Source organism: Pleurodeles waltl, chromosome 7, assembly GCF_031143425.1.
Source record: "Pleurodeles waltl isolate 20211129_DDA chromosome 7, aPleWal1.hap1.20221129, whole genome shotgun sequence".
Lineage (NCBI taxonomy): Eukaryota > Metazoa > Chordata > Amphibia > Caudata > Salamandridae > Pleurodeles > Pleurodeles waltl.
In genome coordinates this window covers 28,242,464-28,262,987 of record NC_090446.1, presented here as the reverse complement: position 1 = coordinate 28,262,987, position 20,524 = coordinate 28,242,464, and positions in this window count along the sequence as shown.

Below are 20,524 nucleotides of genomic sequence, written 5' to 3'. Positions count from 1 at the left end.
ACCAGGAGGTCTGATTTTCAGTGTACGTATAAGAACCACTTAGCTCATGGGATGGCAAATAACATGGGCAGTGCTGGAATTGCAGAGTCCAATGCGAAGCCCTTGGGAACTATTATTTTGTACTGACTATTGGAGCACATGAGGTACCTGGGACTTCTTTAATTAAAATGCCAGAATTAATTTTTTTATGCTGATTGAGCGTATTAACTTTTAACTCTTTTTTCCACATTTGCACTAATTCTGTCCTTTCTCCCTGCTCATGGTACATGAGCAGAAACACAGGCAAAAACATAGGGGCATATTTACGAGTCTCTTGCACCACAGATGCATCACTTTTTGTGATGCAACACCGGTGCAAACTTTTGAATCATACCACTTTGCATGCCTTTGAATGGCCTCAAAGAAAGGCAGCGTGTTGGACTTTTTTGCTTAAGCAGGGTCATCCTCAATCTTTTTGCCTCCTGTTTCCTATTTTTTCTGACCTGTTGCTTTTGGCTTTCGAACTCTGAGCACTTTACCACTGCTAACCAGTGTAAAGTGCACATGCTCTCTCTGTAAAATGTGTATGTGATTGGTTTATCCGTGATTGGCATATTTGATTTACTAGTAAGCCCCTAGTAAAGTGCACTAGAGGTGCCAGGGCCTGTGAATTTACTTCTACTAGTGGGCCTGCAGCACTGGTTGTGCCACCCACATAAGTAGCTCTGTAATCATGTCTCAGACCTGCCATTGCAGTGTCTGTGTGTGTATTTTTACACTATAAATTCGACTTGGCAAGCATACCCACTTGCCAGGCCTAAATCTTCCCTTTTCTTACATGTAAGACACCCCTAAGGTAGGCCCTAGGTAGCCCCAAGGGCAGGGTGCAGTGTATGGATAAGGTAGGCTGTGATGCACAGCTTGCTGAGTCATTCCCCGGCAACATGGGAGACTTTGTCGTAGTGCTGCATGGGCTTCCATTTGCACCTTCTTTGTCCCTGTGCTGTGGGACTCCTGTGCATGCTGCCTGACCTTCTGTGGACTCTCTTTGTTGCTGGGAGCCCCCTCTGTCTCCCCCTACTGGGTAGAGTCGACCTGGTCCATCTATAGGGTTTGTAGGTTTATTAAGACTGCCAGGTGCCCAGATCCCACAACTGAGATGCACCTTACAATGGTTTTTCATTGTGTTCCACATATAGAGCAATTCAAATGGTAAAATATAAATAGTGAAAAATGGGTATCAAAAAAGCCTCTGTATTTCTGAAATGGTTTAGGGTAGGCTTAATGCCTGCTACAGGAAAGGGCCCAAAACACAATATGGATACACACATTTTTCCACTGAAACATTGTTTTTAAAGAAACCTAGTGAGCTTGTGCATTTTTAAAAGCTAGATACCATGGGGAGTCTGGGGTCGGGTAACTTGCATGGTACTTGCCAGGTATTTTTGTCCAGAAGCCCTTGCAAACCTCAAATGTACATTTAAAAACAGAGTTTCCTCACATTTCTGTGATGAAAAGTTCTAGAATCTGAGGGGAGCCACACATTCTTACCACCTACCATTTCCCCAGGTCTCCAGATAAAAATGGTACCTCGCTTGTGTGGGTATGTCTAGGGCCTGAAACTACAAATACCTCAAAACGTATCATGGACATAACACATTTTACTTCTGAAAACCGACCCTTTTTTGCAGTGTGGGTGGCTGTGTATTTGTGGTCCCGGTTCAGCCATTATGAAGCGGAACCTAGAAAACCTGCTAATGTTTGGAAAACTGGACACTGTGTTTTCTTTTTCAGAATCCTTTGCAAACCTCAAATGTTGACTAAAAACATATTTTCCCCACATTTCTGTGATTCAAAGTTCTGGAATCTGAGGAATGCCATGAATTTCCTACTTCCTAGCATTTTCCCAGTTCTCTCAATAAAAATAGTAAAATGGTACCTCACTTGTATGGGTAGGCTTAGCACCCGTGACGTTAAGGACCCTGGATATGCAACATGGACATAACAAATTTTTCTACTGAAAAATAGCCCTTTTTTAAATGTTGGTAGATGTGGATTTTGGCCCTAGTTCAGAGGGCACCTAGGGAAACCTAGTGAACGTGCATATTTTTGAACTAGACACCCACGGTGGACTGACCTGGGTTTTCTTTTCCAGTCTAGAAGCACTTGCAAACCTCAAACATTGACCAAAAACTATTTTTTCCTCACATGTCTGTAATGGAAAGTCTTGGACTCTGAGGGGAACCATACATTTCCCACCACCTAGCATTCCCACAAGTCCCTTAATAAAAATGATACCTCAGTTGTGTGATAAGGCATAGTGCTAATGTCAGAAAGGCCCCAAAACATAACATGGACACATCACATCTTTTTTATTGAAAGCTGACTGTGTTTTTGCAGAGTGGGGAGCTGTGGATTTTTGGCCCTAGCTCAGCCCGCACCTAGGGGAACTGAGAAAACCAGCACATTTTTTAAAACTAGAAAAATGGGAATTCAGGGTGGGGTGATCTGTGTGGCTCTCACTGGGTTATTATAACCCAAAAGACTTTGCAAACCTCAACATTGAATAAAAACACATTTTCTCACATTTCTGTGATCGGAAGTTCTGGGAACTGAGGGAAGCCACACATTTCCTACTGCCCAGCATATCTCTCAATAATAATGGTACCTCACTTGTGTGGGTAGGCCTAGGGTCAGCAACAGGACACATCAACATTTCAGTGTGGAGACATCAAAATTTCTGTCACACAAATTATTGGATTGGACAATAGAGATAGTAGCATTTTTTTGGCCAGGGATCAACGGCCACCCAGAGAGACCTACCAAACTCATACATTTCTATAAACTAGATATCCAGTGAAGTAGTGTGACTCACGTGGACCAACAATGCCCTGCAAACCTCAAACTTTGAATAAAATGTCAATTTTCCTTGCATTTCTGTGACATAAACTTCAGAAATAGCAGGAATCCACAAAATGCATACCACCCAGTGTTCCCCCACTTGTCCCAATAAAAATACTGTCCCATTGTGTGGCTGGGCATATTGTCCGCGACATGAATGGATCAAACTAAGTTCAGTGGGAACTCTTGCATGTTCCAGTACTTTGCCTCACAGGAATATGAAGAAAATGCGTGTTTTAGCCAGAGTTAGAGGTTTGCAAGGGCTTCTGGATAGTAAAACCTTGTAGGAGCCACATGAGACACAGCACCCTAGAGTTCCCTGATATCTAGTTAACAAAAATGTCTGGGGTTGGTAGGTGTTCCCCTAGATACAACATACACTCCAACAGTGAAATGCAGAAAAGACAAATATCACTGCATAGCTTTCTACCACTCAGGTAAACACATATTGGTTGAATTTGGAATTATGGTGAGTGAAAAGTTCAATATGTAAATGTATTAACAAAAGATTTCAAGAAAATAAAAAAATAGACATCATTTTAAAAAAGGTATTCTAAATTTTGTAATACTGAACCTGTGACTCTCAGTTTGTGAGCTGTAAGGTAACAGCCATTTTACAGGCCACTCCCATACCTTTCATGCATCACACATAGAAGACCATTCACACTGCCTAACAGAGATTGTTACAAAATTCAACAAACCAAACCATTCACGGGCTCATCACTTTCAAATGCCAATAGGAATGACACAGCAATCACATCACCTAGCGGCTGGCGGAGTGTGTGGACTGGTGTTAGGCTGGTGTTGTATGTGGCCTGGTATTTGGCTGACAGTGTGTGCATAGTGACTAGCAGCAAGTCACTAAACACACACACACTGCTAGAAAACACCAGTTGATACACACCACCAGCTAGATGCCAGCCACACAAACCGCCAGCCACACATACCTCCAACCAGATGTCTGCTTAGACATGACTGTAATCACACCACCTGGAGGAGTATGTGAACTGGCATTTGGCTGGTGGTATGTGTGGACTTACGTTTGGCTGCTGGTGGGTATGTAGTGAAAAGCAGCACTAAACATATCACCAGTTCACACACACCACCAGCCAAACACCAGTCCACACACACAGTCAGCAAAATGACACTGAGACATCGCCTTGAGCCTCCATGCTCCTTTCATTTCTATAACACTACCACAGTAAACAGATTACACACACAAAGTACACGCAGGAAAGAATAAAACACCAAACTAAAAACAGCACTCTTTTTCCAAATAGAAAAAACCAAGATGAAATACCAACCATGAATGTATGCACAACAAACTATAACTGACCACATCAAACTACTGCCAGAAAGGTATCTAAACAGAAAATATATAGCAATACATACTGCAGTTAGTTTTCATTTATTCTCATGGGTGCAACCTATAATTGAGTTGCATATGGAGCAATTTAAAACATGCGGGCACACATAGGCCAGGATTTGAAGGACACTCTATGCAGTACATACAACCCTCTTTCATGCTCCTCTTTGGGCACAAACTTTACAGCTCTGACAAGGAAAGTCTTTTTTGGGGATTGGATGAGAATATTCAGAAAAGCGGAGAATCCAACCACCTTCTCTAGCACTCCAATTCTGGGAACCCTTATCTACTCAACTACAACAAGACTGCCTATTGCAGACTGCTGAAGATGTACATTATTCAGCTTGGAATCTGGAGAACAAGTTGGAAAATAACATAAGCATTCAAGGATGCCAAATGAAAAAAAAGACCAGTCAACTTCTTTTAACAGATATATGATTTTCGAGCATTATTGTAAGGCTCCAACCTTTGATCTGCTTTATCCACTCCTCCCATGCGCTTCTTGTAGCTACAATGCACATGGGTTTATGCACCTCTGCTATCTGACCCCAAACAGTCACAGGGGAAATGTTTTCCTGGTGAAAACTTGTGAGCATGTGAACACCTCTTCTGTCTGAAAAATCCAAGGCAAGAAGTACATTATTATTAAAGTCACTACTCTGTCCACCTTTCAAGTTTTCTGCACACAAGTTATTTACAGTAACCTTTATGGTTACAGTGGATTGTGCCACATGCCACAGTGTCCACTTTGAACAATTTCTTAAATAATTGAACACCTGCATAGAAATTGACCACATATAAATGGAAACCTTTATTAAAAAGACCAATGGCAAATTGTTACAATGACTCCAAAAGTGGAAGGGCAACCAGGTGGGTCAACTGAAGAATCGCTACCAGTGTACATCCTGAAATTATATGCATATAAAGTGTACATTCATGCAGCATATACAGCTTAATACCATAATGTTCTCATGCTGGGAATGTATTGTCTCACTATTAAAAGGCCCTTGAACACAACCAGAGGCTCATACAAGATACCTCCTTCCCTGGGACACAGATCACTGAGAAATAATCCACTAAATGGCCACGGACAGACTGAATCTTGAAGAAACGGTCACAATCAGGGTGATCTTGTGGCAATGCTGTAGCATTATCCACAAAATGCAGCATCAGCTATAGAAACAAATACTGATCTCAACTCATTGTTAATAGAAATATATCAGTTCCCATCAAGGTACAACTAGAGCAATATAAAGACAGTGATGGCTTCCTTATCAATCCCATCAGCAAAGTTAAACCCCAGAACTGCATATAAAAGAGCCTGCTCAACAATATCATCTGAAAACACATCATTAATAAAAAGTTGAAAGAAATTGATAGGGAAAACGTTCTCTGTATTGACTCTAAATTCTGCAATACCTCTGAAGCCAGTCAAGCAGTCTGCACCATATTAGGGGCAACCCAGAGTTCTAAAGGGAAGCCTTCCAGCCCCTGGCTGCAATCCAGCTTACTTCCATCGCAGTACTTCATCATCAGATGATTCCTTTCAGACAGAAAATCAGAAAATCCACTGTCAGAATATTTAACTTGATCCTCTGCCTCAGCTGCAGAGCCAGTCTCAAAGCCATGTTCAGAGGCAGATTCCAAAAGTACGCCAACATTGTGTTGGGTGGTGAGCCTGCAGGCAGCCATAATTCGTACTAATGAAACTAACACAGCAATCAAGTCAACAATAAACAACACTGTGTCAAATTAGAATTAAACAAACTGTGGCTGTCACAAACAGTAATTTTAACTACAGAAAAACACTTATCAGAAAAAACAAATTAACCACAAAATTAACTTTATACTACAAAAAGATACCTCTCACTTGCCACAGACAAGTAAACTGAGGTTCGCACCTTCTCTACCGACACAGCAAGCACCAAAGATATCCCACTAGAAAGGAAAAATGAAAATTAAACACAAGACAAAACAATAGACAAGCAGAAATTTGAAACACAATAAAACATAAACAAAATAGGCTGCAATGGTTACAACCGTTATAAAATAAAAATGAAAATCAAGCCAGGTAACGATACTCATTTAAAGTAAACATTACCGAAAAGTTTCCTTACCAAACAAATGCAACTACACAAACTGCAGATCTACCAATGTCAAAACACCACCAAAGAAATCAAAAGCTTTGCACTACAGTAAAAAGGGGGAAAAAAAGCATTTAAGTTCACAAATGCAAATGATGCCAAGAAATACCAGTTAACATTATAAAACACAATGAATTCTGCCCCTAGGAGCAGTTTGACATCACCAACATCTGATCTGCCCCCAAGAGGGGGGTTTTAGCCACCCATGGAAGCAGATTGGCCTAAAACATGGCCCATCTACCCCAGAGGGGTGGAAAACAAAGACATGACAGTTTCAAAATGAAGAACAACCTTTGCCCAAGGGCCTGCTCTCTCAAAATATACAAATTAATATTTCCCTGGTGTCTAGTGGTTTTCCACCACCCTCTGGGAGCAGATTAGCCCTGCTCTCAGCAGAGGTGGAAAACAAAGAACATGCCATTACCAAAATGGGGAGCGACTCTTGCCCAAGGGGCCAATCCCTGACATATATACAATTAAATTCCCTGGTGTCTTGTGGGTTCTCAACCCCCCATCCCCCACCGGGGGGCATTCAGCCTAAGCAAAAGCCAATATGCCCCCATCATGTGTAGTAACAAATGAAAATTGTGTCCTTGAAGGGGAGAGACAATCGCCCAGGGGGTGACTCCCCATGAACAACAAATATAAAATAATCCCTGGTGTCTAGTGGCTATCCACCCCTCAGGTACAGATCAACCAAAGAAATGGCTGATATTCCCCTGAGGCTGAAACGGACACAACATCTGTCCACATACTATGGGGAGCATCCCTTACCAAAGGGGCTGCTCCATTTATCAAAAACAGATCCATGGTGTTTAGTGGGTGTATACCTGCTGCGCGATTGCGATCCCTGCTGTAGTCCAGCAGCAGGAAGGCACTGAAGAGAGACACCAGGGAAAAGTAAAAACATTTCTACTGGTATGCCCCTTCAATCTAAATCCCTACTGCAGAAAGCGGACCTGCCAGACAAGGGTCCTGGATCCACAACGTGCTACAAGGGAATGACTTCAAGCATGTCCTGCCTCCTTATAATGAAGTTGGTGCACCAGAATCACTGCCACTGTCATCCCTTATGGGGGTATGTGGGGGGTATCTGACATGGGAAGCATTAATGGCTCCCCCGTGGAGGGGTGCTAGGATATGTTGGACATGTGCTCAGCACCTCTGTACTTGTGCTGAGGATGTGTCCAACATGTCCTTAGCATCCAACTGGATAAAGAACATGTGCATCAAAGATGCATTGAAGAGCAGATACACTGGACACTACAGACATGATGGATAGGTGCTAATTTAGGGTTGACTGAAAACATCATGTATATGTTTGTTTTGCTATTTCATATTTTTTCTATTATTCATAAATGTAGACTTAATTTGGTTCCACTAGTGAAACTAGTGTGCAAGTTAGGGTTTGCACAATTGTGTTAGTAACATATTCTGAGGCGCATGCTGTAAATCCATATATGCTTTTAAAAACGCAACCACAGAATTGCATATACTACCTGGCTTCAGAATCAATTGTCCATTATTTTATTAACAATTGGTTTATGGAAGGCAAACACAACCTACACATTCTAATTCCAATCAGTAACCATTGTCAGCACTCTGACGAAAACAGCTTTCTGAGTACTACAGTCTCAGGACCATAATGAAATAGAACCAGTTACAAATACATTAAATCATCTTGGAGACTACTGCTTATAAGTATTGCATTGTTGGGGAACGTTTTGTACATGTTCCTCAAAGGGCACCAAAGTTATTAAAAAAACAAAATATACATTTCCAGTGGAATCTCTTACTGAAGCATAACTACACTAGCGCTATCACTGCTGGTGTACTAATGTACGTTTTAATATATATATATATATATATATATATATATATATATATACACATAACTGCTACATTTCTATATTATTGCACAGTAACCATTGTTACTGTGTAATTATACAGTATATGAAACATGTTACCAAAGGAAGAGCTTTGTTTTTGTTTTGCGTATAAGTTTAGCGCTGGTTGATGAATCTTCACAACACTTAAAAAATAATTTTCCACTGCAGCTCCTTCCTGAAAGAAGGGTGCCCAAAACAATTTTTTACCCATGCATTCTCCATATGAAATATTAGACAAGAAAGAGAAAAAGAATGGACTGAATTCAACCAAATTTGCCAGAGACATATTCTAAAGCCCAGCTACCAAAATGTGGATCTGCCCCAGACCTCATGAATCTATACTGACAGATTTGGGGTGGAAGACAACCATAGTTATAAGAACATGACCTGAATCCCCATGCCCCCACACTATCTAGGTACTCATGCCCATGTCACAGAGTGGAAATAGACAAAGACACTTTAAGGCCAAACAAGCTCTAGCATTTTAGAGACTAGAAAAGAACACAGTGATACAGACAGATATCTACCTCTCTCCACCATAGAGGTGACCAGGGCCCACCAGCAGTTTGCCTTACCTCTGCTGTTAAACATTCAAAGGACCAGAAAGTATCAAAAGACGTCAATAGCTTCTAGGGTTAAGTGAATAAGTGCACATCACCTCGTGAAACACTTCCTGATCACTGAGCAATTTCGGTGGGATATTTCTCAGGTTGACCGCCAGGCCCCAACAATTTTGCAATGCCCATTTTCATGCTATCCACAGACATCTTCATACCCCAACTATGAACACCCAGTCCATAATTTTTCTCAGGAATTACCTGGGACCACGCTATGATAGCATCTGGAAACACTCTTTCCAGTTTATCCAACCAAGAGCTAGGTTAAGATGTCTCTCTCATCTGCCTCATGTCAAGAGTTGCCAACATTTTTGTCAGAGGATGGATTATTGTAAAATCACGGTAGCTGCAGCCCACAAACCTTTTTTTTTTTTTTTTAGCTCAATAGTGTCCATCAATTAGGCCATCCTTAATCTCCATATGCCAATCCACTTGAATTGCATCTTGTATAACACCTCTGGTTTTGGTCTGTTAATCTGGTGTGAGTGCAGTGCTGCACTACAAATTAAGGAATGGCCCTATAAAGCCTTTGATGACATGCATTATGACGGGTAAGCAAAAGTAAAACATTAGCATCTCAGGTGATGATGCACTTACCTTTCATAACAAGAAGACTGCCAATGTTTTTCAGCCATGATTCACTTAAGCAGCCTCTACTGCCACAATAGCTGCCATAATTCTCATTGAATAATGGGAGAAATTACTTGTCTCAGTGCCTGTCACTGTTAGCAGTAACTGAAATACCTTGGAATAATTGTACCAGGACAATACCTCATCATTCTCTACACTAGAAGAGCTGGCAACTGTACAGCGGGTGGAATTGCCAGAAACCCATTCAGAGCCTGCACCTGGCAAACAGGCTACTTGGAGCTCCCAGAGTAACACTAAGGCCCCCTCCCAACCTGGTCAGACTGCAGGTGATGTTGCTTTATTATTGACAGGTCTGTCATAAGAGGGACACAATTTCAATGGAGGCTCCCACATGGTGATGCTTATATCTAGTAGCAACATTCCTGAGCCAGAAGGCCCCATAGCATGCCACTGCAAAGGCTCCTGAAAATAGTTTCTTCTCATATGCAGATACCTATACTCTGCTCAGGCTGTGCATACACCAGGAAGCCTTTTATGTTGAATGCGTACCCCAAATCCTTATTCATTCCCGTTAGGCAAGGGCTCCCAAGAAAATCCCTCTGCACTAGGAAATGTGATGTGCTGCCCCAATCCCCCATGAGTTTGAAAAAGAAGCTAGGAGCCAAGATATCTTACTTTTCTACAGCCACTGACTTGCCCTGAGTGCACAGATGTACAAGAAAATGAAAAACAAACTGAGGGGCAGATTTACAAGCTTTTGGCTCATGGAAGCGCAGCAAGTCACCTTGCTGCACTGCCCAGTTTCAAAGGCAAAGGCAGGAATGTGATGTATCTATGGCATATAGCATATTCCTGGCGTTTCACCCTAAGGTGGTGCTGTTTCAGCAGCCTAGTGCCAATACAGACACCCTTGCACCAGAATGGAAGGATGCCTGCATTCCATGAAGGATTGTTTTTGTGCAGGAAGGGACACCTTCCTGCAAAAAAGCAATCTTGGGAGGCTTTTTCCTCTTTCTACATGTGCTGCAGAATGCAGAACACATAGAAAGAGGAAACAATGAGAAGAAATAAAAACATTTCTCCTTGTTGTGCCTCCCCAAGTTTACAAGGTCTTTTAAATCTGGGGATGCATCAAAATCCATGGGTGTTGCTTGGCAACACCTACCGCAACATCCATGGAACATCTACCTAACGCATAGTACGGCAACACATTGATTTGAGCTGCCATGCCTTACTCCTTATCTACGCAGCCATTCAAAGTCATGCAAAGTGATGCAAAAAGTGACACAAGAGCGGTGCAAGGGCCTTATAAATATTTCTATAACTATTCCCCATAGTCTATATAGAATATGTCCACCCTGTCACAATTGTGCAGACCAACCCTGTAATATAAGAGGCCTTTCTCGTACATGCAGCCAGGGAAGCAACAGCCAGAACAATTAGGGCTTGCAAACTCCTTTGAGATCTCGGTCATCGCTTCCGCTGCTCGAGGGCAAAATCTTCGGAATTCCTGCAATTTGGAGTGGAACCGGTAGGCGGCATAACTGAGAATAACTGACACATGCTTGAGTCGACAAAATGTGTTGCTTGGAAGGCATAAGTGATGTATTAAGTTAAGGACCTATATGAAACCTTCAGCCTGTTAATGACTTTAACAACTTCCTTATTTTGTGACCAGAAAATGACACTTTTCTGACTGCAATAACAGAGACAAATCAATGGGAAAGAGTTTGAAAAAGGATGCATCACTCAACAGACCACACATCAGTATTTGTTTTGGGGGAATTAGCCAGTCCCCCACACTATTTGTTTTTCAAAGATTGCCCTAAAACTACAGAGCCTGCTACATCAGTCCGAAGTCCCAACCCTTGACTAGATACCGTAGATATGACCCAGCCACTGACCAATTAAATAGAGCAAAAAAATAGTGCCAGATAAACAAGTCCAGTGTAATGATGAGTAAAGGTATACTATTGTCCTGACTATAGACTTGGAAACTGTGTGCCAGATGTATCAAAGGGTTTAACCCATTCTGGCCCTCATTACAACCCTGGCGGTCGGTGTTAAAGCGGCGGTAATACCGCCAACAGGCCGGCGGGAAAATAAATGGAATCACTACCATGGCGGAAACAGCCAACATAGACAGCCACTTTAACACTCTGACCGCCACGGCGGTACAAACAAACACCGCGGCGATAACCGCCAACAGACAGGCGGAGTACAAAGTACCACCCACTGTATTACAAGGCACCAATCCGCCACTTTTTCCGGGGCGGTAACAATGCCATCAAAAGGCAGAAACAGTCTGAGGAACGGAAACCACTCACCTCTTGACACCCAACGAGGAAGCAGGACGTCATGGAGACCAAACTACAGGTCTTACCAATGCTGCTGTACCTCCTGCTCTATCAGGAGCAGGACAGATGCCATTGATGACCATGGTGAGTACTGCACCTACAACACAGGGGAGGGAAAAGAGAGTGACACACACATGCAACACGCAAGACCCCCAACCCCACCCTCACCCACAACAACATACACACAAATACATGCAGCAACATTACATATACACCCCCTAGCCCCCTGGAAGAACGCAAGGACCAAAGGAAATCATTGTAACATTTGTAATCATGACAATTCTGATAGTCAAAATTCAAAATTTAATATGTACAAATATGTACACCAACTACACAAGTCCGGATAGTGTACCAATCATTGTCCGTGGACCTCTGGGCCCAAAATGCATGGGCCAAGCCCACACAAGATACCTGACTGGAAACGGAGAGAACACTGCTGGGGCATCAGATCGAAAATAAACAGGCACCTCAGGAGGAAGGGGGAGAGGGGGCATCTCAGCCAGATGAACGAATGACGCCACTGCTGCACGAGGGGGCTCCGTGGCCATTGCTGTATCCTGGGGAGTACAAAGCCACAGTCTCTCAAGTCTCTCCAGTGGGTGGTTTGCCCACTGCTTGGTCCTGGGGAGTGCACACTGCTTGGTCCTGGGGAGTGTAAAGCCACAGTCTCTCAAGTCTCTCCAGTGGGTGGGTTGCCCACTGCTTGGTCCTGGGGAGTGCAAGCCATAGTCTCTCAAGTATCTCCAGTGGGTGGTTTGCCCACTGCTTGGTCCTGGGGAGTGCAAAGCCACAGTCTCTCAAGTCTCTCCAGGGGGTGGGTTGCCCACTGCTTGGTCCTGGGGAGTGCAAAGCCACAGTCTCTCAAGTGGATAACAGTCTCCACTGGTTCTAGAGAGGGCCTGGTGCCCGGAGTGCTTCATCCTGCCAAGGATAGAGGTAGTGGATGTCAATCTCCACTGGTTCTGGAGGGGGCCTGGTACCCAGAGTGCTTCATCCTGCCAAGGATAGAGGTAGTGGATGTATTTCTCCAATGGTTCTGGAGGGGGCCTGTTGTCCATAGTGCTTCATCCTGCCAAGGATAGAGGTAGTGGATGCCAATCTCCACTGGTTCTGAAGGGGGCCTGGTGCCCAGAGTGCTTCATCCTGCCAAGGACAGAGGTAGTGGATGTATTTCTCCACTGGTTTTGGAGGGGGCCTGGTGCCCAGAGTGCTTCATCCTGCCAAGGACAGAGGTAGTGGATGTATTGTCCACTGGTTCTGGAGGGGGCTTGGTGCCCAGAGTGCTTTATCCTGCCAAGGATAGAGGTAGTGGATGTATTTCTCCACTGGTTCTGGAGGGGGCCTGGTGCCCAGAGTGCTTCATCCTGCCAAGGATAGAGGTAGTGAATGTCAATCTCCACTGGTTCTGGAGGCAGCCTGGTGCCCAGAATGCTTCATCCTGCCAAGGATAGAGGTAGTGGATGTCAATCTCCACTGGTTCTGGAGGGGGCCAGGTGCCCAGAGTGCTCCACGTGCTGTGTGGCCGGTACCATTCCCTCACCTGGGTGTGTGTGCCATGAGATTGCCTAGGAAGAGGTAGCATGATACGCCATGGAGGCAGCGACACACCCCACACCACTGAGGCTTCGCCTTCCACCTGCAGGTGCAAACAGTGATGGAAGTCATGCCTCATGGAAGATGGCCAGGGTCCATAAACTCTCCTCCAGCCTCAGACGACTGACAATTGGGGATGGTAGCCATGTCAGCGGTGGTGCCACTGTCCGAGCACGTCGCAGGGCTGGTGGCAGTGCTTCCGGAGGTGTCTGTGGCGGCGGTGCTGGTGGTGGTGCATGGGTCAGCACCTGCTGAGGGACACAGCAGGAAGTCTCCTGCAGCTTCAGATGGCTGCCCACGGGGGAAGATGTTGGGGACTGTCGCTGAGGCTGTAGATGTGCTGGTGGATGTGCAGGTTGCGGTGCAGGTGGTGGTGCAGGTGGCGTTGCTGGTGGCGGGGCAGCTTGTGGTGTTCGCCGCCGTACAGGTTGGTGTTGTCGTGGACAGACGGGGTGACACTGGTCCCTCAGTCGGTGCCACCGTGCCCTGTCCTGACCTGCTCTTCTGCTTTTGTTCCTACCCCACCTTTGATGGTGCCGCAGGAGTCTTTCCACTATCCCCTTTTGTTTTTGCAGAGCCCTTGGTGGCTGGTAGCTGCGGCTTCTCCCTCCACGTTGTGGGCACATTCTTCACCTTGGCAGGTGGTGGAATGTCCTTGCCCTCGCTACGTGGCACACTGGCAGCCCTGATGGGTGGCGCACTCCATGACCCCATAGTTGCTGGCACCACTGTGCCTGGGGATTTGGTGACTGAGGTGCTGGGCTGGGACCTGGAAAGCCTGGCCCTAGGGGAAGGACGGTGGGGTGGTGAAGGCAAGAGGTCAAGGGTTGCCAGGAAAGGTTTTTTGGACACACTGGGATGGGAAGATGGAGTGGGTTTGGGAGTGGAAGAAGAGGTAGTGGTTGTAGGAGGTGTACGTCTGCTGAATTTGGGTGAAGGTGCATGGGCCGGAGGCTGTTGTGAGGTGGATGGCTGTTGGGTGGGTGTGTGCCTGCGTTTGTGTACATTGGGAGGAGGGCTCACAGACACACTGGGAGAGGACACAGGGGATGTGTGAATGGTGGTGGGGGTGGTGAGTGCACGAGAGCGGTGTGTGGTGATGGGCGTGCTGTTGATGGAGGTAGTGGCTGATGATGTAGGGCATGCAGCTATGAGTGGAGACGAGACATGGAGGGAGGAGGAGGACGTTGAGGAGGGGAACACAGTGGAGGCAGTTGCTGTGTCTGCATGGGGATGGTGCTTGTGTGAGTGCTTATGGGATGTGTGGTACTTATGTTTGCCATGTCTACTCTTGTGTGTTGATGAGTGTGCATGCTGGTCTGATGGTGTACTTGGGAGAGGCTGAGGTACAGGGGATTGGGTTAGGGTAGTGGAAGTTGGAGGAGGTAGGCTGGGCACAGGGACAATGGCTACCATCAGATCTGAGGTCAGAGCCTGAAATGCTCTCTATTGGGCCACCTGCGCAGAATGAATGCCCTCAAGGTGTGCATTTGTTTCTTGCAAATGCCTTTCTCACCCTGGATGGCATTCAAAATAGTAGATTGCCCAACACTGTAGGATCTCAGGAGGAAAATAGCCTCCTCACTGAGGGCAGCAGGGCGGACTGGGGCTGGGCCTGAGGTGCCTGGGGCGAAGGAGATGCCCACCATCCTGGGTGAGTGGGCATGGGAAACAAGCTGAGGGGCTGCTGGGAGGGCGGTGCTGGTAGGGGCGCTGGCAGCTGTACCAGTTGATGCGGTAGGCACAGAGGTGTCCGCCACCGCAAGGGAGCTCCCATCAGAGGAGGAGTCGCTGTCACTGGTGAATGCTCCTGTCCCCGTCATGGAGCTCCCCTCGCCCTCCGTCCCACTGGTGGCTTCAGACTCCGTACATTCTCCGTCCAGGGCCATGTGGGTTGAACCCCCCTCCTGCTCCGGTGCCACTGCTCCTCCGCCTGATGATGCTATTGCACACAAGAACAGGGAGACAACAAGAAGGGGGGTAAAAAAGACAGAAGAAAAACATGTTCAGTGCATGCAACATCACTACCATTGGCGGACACAACACACAGGGAGCAGCCCTCAGCACTACGCTATGCACTAAAAGTTCTGAGAAAATGCACATGCCCATTGGGTACGAGCCCTAAGCCTAATTGCTGCACACCTGGAAGTCATCGGAGCCTGACTAGATGTAGATGGCTATTACCACTAGTGTGGTTGGGGTGCCACATAGCCTGCCTCACAAGGGACCTGGTCTACCAAGTTCGCCCTGGCCTAGGGGAAACCACTGCCCACCTCCCCCACCCAGACACCTTATAATGCACGCAGAGTCAGCTGAATGAGAGTGTACTCACCCCCTTGAGGCTGCTGTGATGCCCTCAAGTTCCCATCCAACACCGGATAGGCCACCGCCAGGATCCGGTACATCAGGGGTGTCATGGTGCGACGGGCACCCCTTCCATGTTGGGAGGCCATCCCCAGCTGGTCCTCCGCCGTCTTCTTGCTCCAGTGGCGCAGGTCCTCCCATCTTTTACGGCAGTGGGTGCTCCGTCTGTGGTAGACCCCCAGGTTCCGGACGTCCTTGGCGATGGCACGCCAAATACCCTTCTTCTGGTGGGTGCTGACCTAGAGGAATGGTACAGGGGGAAAGGAAATTACTCACCCGTCCAGACCATCATACTCATTGCCCACCGGTTCCTACCCATGCCTGATGCACATACACTCACCATCCGCACATGCAGGCCTCACCCCCGCCATGTATCATCCATCCACACCACTCAGAACAGGCATTGCCCATGCAGCATGCTCACAGTGTACTCATCTGTTTGGAGGACCGTACAGTTGCGTGTACTGGGGAGGACCCCATCCACTAGTTTCACCAACTCCTCCGAAGTGAAGGCAGGGGCCATTTCCCCAGTCACTCGAGCCATTGTTGCTTCCAGACTGAGGTCACAGCAGCACTTGCAGTGTAGGTCCTCTCCTATTGAAGGTCAGGTATCAAGTGAGTGAACAGACAGAAAATGGCGCTCACTCTCACGGCGGTGCATACCGTCACCTGCCGGCGTACATCGTCATTGGCTCCTGGGACCCATAGGGCCCAATGTTAACAAATGCAGAATAGCTCTGCGGTCTTCGACCGCCTATCTCGGCGGTGTACAACGTCAGCGCAGTTACCTCATTTCCCCTTGTCCCACCTTACAGGTGAGGCAGCCGCCATTTCAGGGGGTCACATGGGATGGATTAAAACTGCGTCACACCTATCTAGGCAGTCCGGCCCATCAGGGACCTCAGGACAGTTGGTTCCCCTAACACTGTCACAAACCACCACTGACCCTCCCTCCTCAGGAAACACCACCACAGCACCCACACACGGGCCCATCCCTCTGTCCCCAGGACACGTCAATCAGCAGTGTGTCCACCACTACAGGGACCCCAGGCAACCCCACAAACACAGGACGATCAGGGACCTGGGGTCAGTGGCAGTGGGCACACGGTTCAGGGGACAGAGGCACAGGACAACAGGGAAGCTGGGAAGACTGTTGTGCGGCAGGGGGAGGACAAGCCCAGGCAACCAACTCTCCATGAGGCACTCACCAGCATCCTTGGAGCATACCACCATTCCCAGGAAACGATGGGCCAGATACTGGCCAAGCTGCAGGAGACCCAGCAGCTGCAGGAGGGACAGTACCTGGGGATCAGGTAGGACCTGAGGGACATCCACACCACCCTGGTCACCACTGCAGGGCTGCTTGCAGACACGGCCAACACCATGGGGGAGGCAGTGGCATACCAAAGGGCCCCTGACACTAGCCAAACCGAAGAACAGCCCTCCACCTCCTCCGGCGCTGGTGGACAGGAGGACCCGCCACAGGAACAACAGACCACCAGCACCCCACCCCCTGCAGAAGGAGATCCACCCTGCAAACGATCCCTGCAATCCAGACAGAAGCCAGAGAACATTGCCAAGAGCCCCACCAGGAAATAAGACTCTCCTGATTGTCACCCTCTGTCCCATACTGTCACCCGGTCCACCTTGAACTGCCATTGCTCCACTTCCTATGCCCCCTTGGACAATGCACCTGGGGTACAAATAGAATTGACTCTAACCTGGACTTTCCTCCATCAGCAACCCAGCCCATTTCAATACCCCCTACACTTATTAGCACATAAATAAACACCCTTGAAACAAATCCAAGTATTGAGTCTGTGAATTCTATGACAAATGTATTACCTTCACTAACAGTAAACATTGCAAATCAAATGTACTGTAATACATACATACGTATGACCTGCAGTGAGCAGTATTGAACACACCAGGAGCCAGAGTGGGGCACAGAGATCTGAAAATAGAGATGCCAAAGGGTACAGTAAGTGACCATAGAAATAGGGAAATCAGGCTGCCATGTTCAATGTCAAACACAAAACTGCAATGGAAGGTGAAGTTACAGTGTTTTACCTGTGTGTCACTGGAAGTACTGTTGAATGAGTGTACTTCTGTTGTCCACATCTTCTTCTTCTGCCTCCTTTTTGTCACTGTCCACAGGCTCCACCGCTGCCACACAACCATACCCAGGTTCATCCTCCTGCAGAAAAGGCACCTGGCGTCTCAAGGCCAGGCTGTGCAACATGCAACAATTACCTTCTTGGGTGAGTAGTACAGGGATCCATCAGAATCTGGCCTCCAGGAGGCCAAAGGTTCGCTCAATGATCCTCCCTTCGCCCATGTGCCTCCTTGTAACGTTCCTCTGCCCTTGTCCTGGCATTCCTCACTGGGGTCAGTAGCCATGAGAGGTTGGGGTAACCAGAGTCACCTGCAAATATTCAAGAGATACCTGTTAGCCAGGCACTCACCCTTAGGGCCAACCCCACACCCATATACCTACATCAACTGGGTGGGGACCATGGGCTCAGCTATGAGCCACACCCTGTGCCTCCGGAGAGGTGGAGGACAAGAGCGATGTCACCTATCTGGTGAACTTTCAGACTTCCTGGAACCCATTGAGGGTCCTGCATGTGAACCACCTCAAGCCTCACTTTGAAAGGTCTGAGATGACCATGCTCCTAGCAAGAGATGATGGGGTGGAGGACGAGAGTGAGCTGACCTCCTGTCTGTTAAGGAGAAGGATGGGTCTGCATGAGGGTGTCAACCTCTCCCCCTGACTGATCCCAGAGCAACACAGGGACTGTCACCAGGTGTTGGGACAATTTGCCTTCTTGTTTTCCTTGACCCCTGGGGTCACTCATTTGTGGACACATGATGTGGACACCGGGGACAATCCTCCTGTAAAACATAAGGTTTACGGAGTGGCTGACAAAGTTAGGGCTAGCATCAAAGATAAAGGGGCATATTTATACTCTGTTTGCACCGAATTAGTGTCATTTTTTTTTACTCTAATTCGGTGCAAAACTAACTCCATATTTATACTTTGGTGCTAGACCCCTCTAGCACCAAATTTATGGAGTTAAAGTCATTTTTCGAAAGTGGAGACCTACTTTGCCTTAATGAGATGCAAGGTAGGCGTTTCCGTGCAAAAAATGACTCGATGGCCTTAACGCCATATTTAGGGGCATATTTATACTCTGCGGCATATTTATACTCTGTTTGCACCGAATTAGTGTCATTTTTTTTAACTCTAATTCGGTGCAAAACTAACTCCATATTTATACTTTGGTGCTAGACCCATCTAGCACCAAGGCCCTGATTTAAACTTTTTTTGCACCGCATTAATATCATTTTATGACACAAAAGTGGCGCAAACTTACAAAATATTGGCCCTTATTTATACTTTTTGCTGCAAAACTGCACAAACTCAGTTTTGCACCAAAAAGTTTAGCACCGGCTTGCACCATTTCTGTGCACCAGCCGGGCACCATATTTATGGAATGGTGCAAGCCGGTGCAAAGGGTAGGCTAGAGTTTAAAAAAATTACTTTAGTCGGGTGGGGCTGGCAGTATAGAAGAAGAGGGTTTAGCACCAAAAAATGACTTTAGGCAGGTTAGAGTAAAAAAAAATTACTCTAACCAGATTAGCGTCATTTTATGGTGCTAAACCTACAATGCCACATGACTCCTGCCTTAGAAAAGGCAGGAGTCATGCCCACCACCCCAGTGGCCAGCACAGAGGACAGGGGTCCCCTGGGCATGGCCATTGCACCCGGTGCCATGTATGGGGCCCCATTTCAGGGCCCCCTATGGCACTTTCAAAAATAAAATGCACTTACCTGTACCTACCTGGGATGGGGTCCCCCATCCTCGCAGTCCCTCTAGTGTGGGTGGGGGTCCCCCTAGGGCCTAGGGAGGGCACCTCTGGGCTTATTCCATGGTGTTCCGCCATGGAAATAGGGCCACAGGTCCCCTAACACCTGCCCTGACCCAGGTCTTAAAAAATGGGGCAAAGCAAGCTTTGCCCCATTTTTTGACCCCTCCTCCCTCCCTTGCACCATTTTTACATGGGAGTATAAATATGGTGTTATGGCCATAGAGTCATTTTTTTGCACGGGAACGCCTACCTTGCATCTCATTAAGGCAAGGTAGGTTTCCACTTCCAAAAAATGACTTTAACTCCATAAATTTGGTGCTAGACGGGTCTAGCACCAAAGTATAAATATGGAGTTAGTTTTGCACTGAATTAGAGTTAAAAATAAATGACGCTAATTCAGTGCAAACATAGTATAAATATGCCCCTTAGCGTCAAAAAATGATGCTAATCTGGTCAGAATCATTTATTTTGACTCAAAACTGCCTAACGTCATTTTTTTTAAAGCTAGCCTACCCTTTGCACCGGCTTGCACCATTCCATAAATATGGTGCCCAGCTGGTGATAAAAAATGGTGCAAGCCGGTGCAAAACTTTTTGGGGCAAAACTGCCTTAGTGCAGTTTTGCACCAAAAAGTATAAATAAGGCCCGAAGTATCTAAGATGTCAGCATTATGGGTTATTTAGTTATCCAGTAGCCCTTGAGCCAGCCCTGTGGCCTTGGTCCCAAAAGCTGCTGCTACTGGTGCCACCCCATAATCCAGGTTCTGTGTGGACTACCGGGGACTCAATGTGGTCACTAAGACTGACGCGCACCCCATCCCCCAAGCTGTTGAGCTCATTGATCAGTTGTG